The following is an 8,499-nucleotide window of genomic DNA, read 5'->3' as shown; positions in this document are numbered from 1 at the left end:
TAGGATCCATTAAAGTGATTAGTAATTAACAATGAATCTACATGTACCTCAAGATACCTGATCCTCATATGCTTGGCAATTTGCAAACCAGCTATCAAGGCTTCGTATTCAGCCTCATTATTAGTAGTTTGAAACTCACAAGCTATTGAGTGGGGTATTATGTCCCCCTGTGGTGATTTTAGTAGTATTCCAAGTCCAGTTCCCTTGACATTAGAGGCTCCATCAGTGAAGAGTATCCAAGGATCCTTGGTTTCTTCAAGCTGCTGAACTTCTAACTCAGATTCCCTTTATAGATCACTACTGAAATCTGCCACAAAGTCAGCCAAAGCTTGGGATTTAATGGCAGTTCTTGGTTCATATCTTATATCATAAGCACTAAGCTTCACTGCCCATTTGGCCATCCTTCCTGACATTTCAGGTTTCTCGAGAACATTCTTAATTGGAAAGTTAGTCTTAACAATGATAGCATGAGTTTCAAAATAATGACGTAATTTGGTGCATGCCATAATCAAAGCAATGATAAGTTTTCCTAAATGTGAGTACCTGGATTCAGCATCAAGCAAACTCTTACTTACATAATAGACAGGATGTTGTGTACCTTCGTGATCCTTAACAAGGACTGCACTTACTGCTTTAGAAGAGACTGCCAAATATAAGGATAATATATCCCCTTTTTCTTGTTTCATCAAGGCAGGAGTTGAGGATAGGTAATCCTTAAAGGCTTTGAAAGCATTCTCATGCTTTTCAGTCCACTCAAATTTCTAGTTCTTTCTCAGAATGTCATAGAATTCCTTGCACTTTTCTGATGACTTAGATATGAACCTGTTCCAGACTGCGATCCTCCCTGTCAATCTTTGCACATCTTTGGCATTGGTAGGAGATTTTATATTCACAATTGCCTTGATTTGCTCTGACTTACCTCAATGCCTCTTCTTGTTACCATGTAGCCTAGGAACTTGCCTGCTTTAATACCAAAGTGACACTTGGAAGGATTCAACTTCATATTCAGTTTATCAAGGATATCGAATGCTTTCTCCAAATCTCTAAGGTGATCCTTAGCTTTCTTCGACTTAACCACCATGTCATCTATATAGACTTCCATAGTGTGTCCAATTTGTTCCTTAAACATCATTGTTAGGGCTGGATTTTTATGATATATGATCCTTACATGTGATCCTAACCAGTGATCCTTATTTCTTTAGCAGATAGTGATCCTCAGCAGGACTTCAGGATCAGGATCATGGACCATTATAGGATCCTCATGCTAACAGTTACCTTCATTGAATTAAGTGATATTTTGCAGGAACATCTAGCAGGATCCGCTCTTAGCATCATGATCAAAGGACGCGTCTTTACAATTATAGCATGTGCTTAATCGGAGATGGACGTTGCAAAGGATATGGAAACTTGGCATGATTTAAGGGCGACAATTTAGGCTAGATTTACTTTTATTTCTAAAGGGGTAATGAGCTGATTATTAGTCTTTTTACCTAAAATAGGTTACCTACACTTGTATATATAACACTCTTCCCCATTCGGAAGAACACACAACACAATTCTCACACGCTTAGACACTCGAAACTATAGTGATCCTTGTACTCAGCTCATTATCATCCGAAGTTGTAACCATTTTTCTTATATTGAAGTTTGGTGATCGGTAGTTGCCATCACCCGAGGTTTTTTATGCCGGAGATCATACATTGATCAAGGGCTTTTTCCTCGTATAAATCATTGTGTCTTTGCATATTTCATACTGAAGTGATCCTTTACTTTTTCAATAAACCAAGCATCATACCCCGTTTACATAAAGTTTGGTTGCATTATCCTTGTGTGATTTTTGACCAAAACAATCATATTGACTAGCCTTTATAAGTAGTGTTAGGGGAAGATTTTCCTGTGATTAGTGATCCTCAATTGCTATCGGGTTTAGGGATCCTTAATTCTGTCTGAATTGCTGATCCTCAGAGAGTATTGTAGGATCAGGATCCAGGATCATTATAGTGATCCTTACACTAACGATTGTCTACTTTGAATATGGGATTGTTTTGCAGGAGTACGTGCTTGGACTTAGTCATGGCGAAATTCCTGGAGCATATTCTCTTTTATTCCGCACGTGCTTGACCATGGTGAACGTTATGGAGATCGTGGGGAGAGGGCATGAATTGCGGATAGTTAGTTATTTAGATATTTACTAAATTTAAAAGGGGATGGCGAGCTAGATTAGAACACTTGGCTATTTTTGGCTAAAACACACATACTCATACTGCTCTCATCAGTTTACAACACTTTGCTCGGCGATTACACACCATTGTTACACATTTCACTCTAGTGATCCTTGTACCTAGCTCGCTATCATCGGAAGTTGTAACACATATTTTATTTTATTTAAGTTGGTGATCGGTAGTTTCCATCACCCGAGGTTTTTTATGCCGGAGATCAACTCTTGATCAAGGGCTTTTTCCTCGTATAAATCTCTGTGTCACTTGTTCATTGCATTTCTGAGTGATCCTTAATATTGTTCATTGATTCAAGCATCACACCTCACAAATAAAGATTTGGTTGCATTATCTTTGCTTGATTTTTGACCAAAACAATTTGGCGCCCACCGTGGGGCAATTGGTGCTTTATTTTTGAGAAACTTCGTTCATTTCGGTTATTCCGGTTCATCACATTCAACCAGATGGCTTCTCAAGGAAAAACCACTTCAAGTGCAATGTCTGCTGTCAATTTATCCCAAGGCGTACCACCTTTGCCTCCACCGTCTTCTGGATCCCAGAAGAATGCTGAAAAGAAACCGACTCCTATTTTCTCAAAACCTCCAACTTCTTCTGCATCTTATACTCCTACTACTAGTGACCTTTTTACTTTAATTTTGCAGATGAAGGATCACATACAGCAGCAGGATCATTCCCCATTGATGCCCAACGAAAGGATTCTCAGAGAAATTGGAGATATCAAGAAACAGAAGAGATCGGCAGAGGATCATTCCCCATTGATGCCCAGATCTTTGAATTTCGACACTCCGGTCATAACCTCTCAGCATTCTGCAGCTCCAGATGTCCAATACTTGGGTGGAACAAGAGGAATGCACTACGGATCCTCAACAACGTCTCAGGCCTTAGGATCCTATTTTCAACCAGCAGGATCCTTCTCTCAGCATCAAGGATCCTTCGTCAGCTCAGGAGGGTACATGGGGACGCAGCAGGTTCAAGGATCCTCTCAGTCTCAAGGATCCTCTCAGGTTCAAGGATCCTCTCAAGTTCAAGGATCCTCTCAGATTCAAGGATCCTCCTTTCAGCCTTAAGGATCCTCTCAGGTTTTCGGATCCATGGATTATCCTCCAAGACCCCCATTCACAGTGCATCAAGGATCCAATGTTCCCCAGGATCAAGGATCCTTAAAAAGTTTGCAACCTGGAAGTTCTGATGTCCATCAAGGAGACTTCATTCCAATGCAAACCATTGCTTCTTCTTGTCCTTCAATCATACTAGAGCCTCGACAATATGGATTCACATCCGGGATTCCAAGCTTGAATCCACCGGGAGGTAACACTTTCAATAATTCTTATACCACTAACCATGGCCTTATGCAGGATACAGGTATCAATCAAGCTATGGCTAGAGAGTTACAAAAGCTTAAGGATATGATATCCAGTGTTCCAGGGGTGGTTAAGCCTATTCCTGAAATTGCAGATGGGAGCCATAAGATATCTAGTTTTGCACCACCTATTTGTAATGCTGAGATACCCAAGAGGTTCCAGATACCAACCATGGAGTTATATGATGGCTCCACAGATCCTGAAGAACACATAGCTCAATACAGAGAAATGATGGAGATTAACCCCATCCCAGAAAGGTTAAAGGAAGCTTGTCTATGTAAGGGATTTGGATCCACACTCACATGATCAGCTCTTAAATGGCTGCTAAGTCTTCCCCCCTACTCTATTACTTCATTTGCTAATCTAGTTAACCTGTTTAATAACCAATTTTCTAGTAGTAGAAAGTTTGAACGATTAACTAGTGATTTGTATAGGATAACTCAATGTCAAAATGAATCACTTAGAGATTATATCACTAAGTTTAGTAAGGAATCCTTAGATATCCCTAACCTGGATATAGCTACGGCTGTAGAAGCCTTTAAAATGGGTTTGCTTAGGGATTCATTATTCTATGATGATCTTGTTATGACACCATGCAGGAATCTCGATGAAGTAAGAACCAGGGCCCTTAGGTTCATCCGTTTAGAGGATGACAAAAGGATCCAGGAGAGACTAGCAGGATCCTCAAAACAGGAAAAGCAAGGATCTTCTTTCAAGAACAACAAGTTCAAATCCTACAACAAGTCTGATAACCAGAATGTGCATGCAGTGGAACAGGAAGAGGATGATGAGGATTATCCTCCAATCTCTGAATACTATTTTTCTGTTGATAACAATGAACTGATTCTTGCAATGCAGAATTTAGGTGAGAAAGCTAGGTGGCCAAGAAAAAGTGATAAACCAGCTGCTACGAAAGACAAATCAAAATGGTGTGCTTATCGCGAGGATTTTGGGCATCTCACTGAAGAGTGTATTGCACTAAGAAAAGAAATTGGTTACTTGTTAAGCAAGGGGCATTTAAAGGAACTTTTGGGACGAAAGAAGTCGAGAACCCAGGATCCTGAAAGGATCCCAGAAAAAGCTCCAGCTTCTCCAGCAGATGCACAAGTTATAAACTTCATATCCGGAGGATCAGACATTTGTGGTACTTCCTTTTCAGCAGCCAAAAGACATGCCAAGGAAACCAAGATGGAAATTGGAGACAGACCCATTCGAACATCCAGTGTTACCAAGGATAAAGTCATAACTTTTGATGAGGATGATCGTGTTGACATTCAGGATCCTCATCATGACGGTCTTGTTATTACTCTTTTTATTTCTAACCATTTTGTTTGCAGGATCCTTATAGATGGAGGAAGCTCTGTGAACATCATCCAGCTTGATGTCCTTAAGAAGATGAATATTCCTGAATCCGATATTATACCAAGATCCTCAGTGCTTGTGGGATTCTGTGGGGAGACCAAGAATACTCTGGGGGACATCAAACTCCCAATTTATATCGATGGATTACATTCTTATCAAAAATTTTGTGTTATAGATTGCTTATCCTGTTGTAATGTTATCCTTGGCAGGCCTTGGATACATGACATGAAGGCAGTCCCTTCCACTTATCACCAATGTGTAAAGCTTCCTAGTCCATGGGGGGTGGTAAAAATTAAGAGCGATCAGCAAGAGGCTAAAAACTGCTACACTTCATCAATGAAACCAGCCTCAATGCCTAGAGAGCAATAGCAATTAAAGTATCCTCCAAGGGATGTCATGGAGGCAAGAGAGCAGGATGTGAAAGAAATCCTTATGGATCGAAATGATCCTGATTCCAAGATTTACATAGGATCAGGGATCCTTGGCAAAACAGAAGAGGATTTGGTATCCTTCCTCAAGAGAAGAAAATCTACCTTTGCATGGAAACACGAAGATATGATAGGTATATCTAAGGATATAATCACTCATAAACTTGGCATTGATAGGTCATTCAAACCAATCCATCAAAAGAGGAGGAAGTTTACACCAGAAAGAAATGCCATTATCCAGGAGGAGGTAGAAAAATTACTCCGAGCAGGTATGATAAGAGAGGTTAAGTATCCAAGATGGTTGGCCAATGTGGTTGTTGTTCAAAAGAAAAATGGAAAATGGAGGGTATGTGTCAACTTTACTGATTTAAATAAGGCATGTCCCAAGGATCCTTTCCCATTACCCCACATTGACTCCATGGTGGATGCTACCGTGGGTCATGAACTGTTAACTTTTATGGATGCTTCATCTGGATTTCAACAAATTCAAATGGAACCATCTGATCAAGAGGATACAGCCTTTATGACCCCAACTGGTATTTATTGTTATATTGCTATGCCATTTGGACTAAGAAATGCAGGTGCAACTTATCAAAGGCTAGTCAATATGATGTTTAAGGATCAAATTGGACACACTATGGAAGTCTATATAGATGACATGGTGGTTAAGTCTAAAAAAGCTGAGGATCACCTTAAAGACTTGGAGGAAGCATTTAATATCCTTGATAAATTTAATATGAAATTAAATCCTTCCAAGTGTCACTTTGGTGTTAAAGCAGGTAAATTCCTAGGCTATATGGTGACTAAGAGGGGCATTGAAGCAAGTCCACAGCAAATTAAGGCTATTGTGAACATTAAATCACCTGCCAAAGCTAAGGATGTGCAAAGATTAACAGGCAGGATCGCAGCCTTAAACAGGTTCATATCCAAATCCTCAGAAAAGTGCAAGGAATTCTATGACATCCTGAGGAAAAACAAGAAATTTGAATGGACTGAGAAGCATGAAAGTGCCCTTAAAGCTCTTAAGGATTACCTATCCTCAGCCCCCGCTTTAATGAAACCAGAAAAGGGGATATATTATCCTTATACCTAGCAGTATCCTTAAAAGCAGTGAGTGCGGTCCTTGTGATGGATCACGAAGGTACACAACATCTTGTTTATTATGTAAGTAAGAGTTTGCTTGATGCTAAATCCAGGTATTCACATTTAGAAAAACTTATCCTTGCTTTAATCATGGCATCCCCTAAATTAAGACATTATTTTGAAACTCATGCCATTATTGTTAAGACTAATTTTCCAATTAAGAATGTTCTCAGGAAACCTGAAATGTCAGTAAGAATGGCTAAGTGGGCAGTGAAACACAGTGCTTATGATATAAGATATGAGCCTAGAACCGCTATCAAATCCCAAGCCTTAGCTAACTTTGTGGCAGATTTCAGTAGTGACTTGCAAAGAGAAGCTGAATTAGAAGTCCAACAGCTAAAGGAAACTAAGGATCCTTGGATACTCTTCACTGATGGAGCCTCTAATGTCAAAGGAACCGCGCTTGGAATACTACTAAAATCGCCACAGGGGGGCATAATACCCCACTCAATAGCTTGTGAGTTTCAAACTACTAATAATGAGGCTAAATATGAAGCCTTGATAGCTGGTTTGCCAATTGCCAAGCACATGAGGATCAAGTATCTTGAGGTACATGTAGATTCATTGTTAATTACTAATCACTTTAATGGATCCTATGCTGTTAAAGGTGAAAAGCTAATCAAATACTTAGAGATAGTCAAAGAGTTGGCACTCTCTTTTGTATCTTTTAGTTTGACACAGGTACCAAGAGAAGAGAATGCAGAAGCTGATGCACTGGCTAATTTAGGATCATCTTTGAAGATCCCATAGGATATCAAAATCCCTATTATCCACATCCTGAATCCTGCTATAGAGGATCATGTGGCTATGGAAATAGGAGAAGATTCTGCGATCATACTTAGTGATGCTCCGCAATCAGGATCCTGGATCCTCCCAATCATGAGATATATACAACATGGAGAGATCCCTACAAGAGAAAACCCAAGAGCTTTCAAAATTAAGGTATCTCAATTTACAATATTGAATAACATGCTATACAAACAATCTCTTGCAGGACCATATCTAAGATGTATCGAGGATCCTGAAATCCAAGAAGTCTTAAAGGATTTTCATGAAGGAGATTGTGGAAATCACACTAGGCGCAGGGCATTATTCTCAAGGATCTAGAGGACAGGGTACAATTTGCCTACTATGAAGAAGGATGCTGTGGATTAAGCTAGAAGGTGTGATCCTTGTCAAAGACATAGTAATATCCTTCATCAACCAGCTGAACTCTTGCATTATATATCCTCTTCTTGGCCATTTATGAGATGGGGAATGGATATAGTTGGTAAGCTTCCTAAGGCACCTTGTGGAAAAGTGTTCATGCTTGCTATGACTGATTACTTCTCGAAGTGGATAGAGGCTGAAGCCTTTGCTCAAGTCAGAGAGAAAGAAGTAATATCCATTATCAAAAGAAATGTTATTACTAGATTTGGTATCCCTTCTGAAATTGTATGTGATAATGGATCCCAATTTATTGGGAGCAGAACTACTAACTTTTGTGACAGCTGGGGGATTAAGATGATAACATCAACACCAGTCCACCCACAAGCTAATGGCCATGCAGAATCATCCAACAAGATCATCATCAACAACTTGAAAAAGAAACTTGGATCCAAGAAAGGGAAATGGGCAGAAGAGCTACCTTATGTATTATGGGCTGATAGGACAACTCCCAAAAATGCTACTGCTCAAACTCCATTCTCTTTGGTATTTGGAGCAGAATCGGTGATCCCTATAGAAATGGTGGTTCCTACTGCAAGAACAAGTATCCGTGATCCTGAAGGAAATGCTGAAAACTTGGTTCAAGACCTGGATACTATAGGAGAACTCAGGGATTTGGCAAGGATAAGGATGGCCAGTTATCAACAAAGGATGGCCGGAGCTTACAACAAGAATGTCAGGATCAGGAAATTCCAAGTTGGTGATATGGTATTAAGGAAAGCATTTCAGAATACCACCAATCCTGCTGATGGAAAGTTGGCA

This window comes from Helianthus annuus, chromosome 4, assembly GCF_002127325.2.
Source record: "Helianthus annuus cultivar XRQ/B chromosome 4, HanXRQr2.0-SUNRISE, whole genome shotgun sequence".
Lineage (NCBI taxonomy): Eukaryota > Viridiplantae > Streptophyta > Magnoliopsida > Asterales > Asteraceae > Helianthus > Helianthus annuus.
This window is presented reverse-complemented; position numbering follows the sequence as displayed.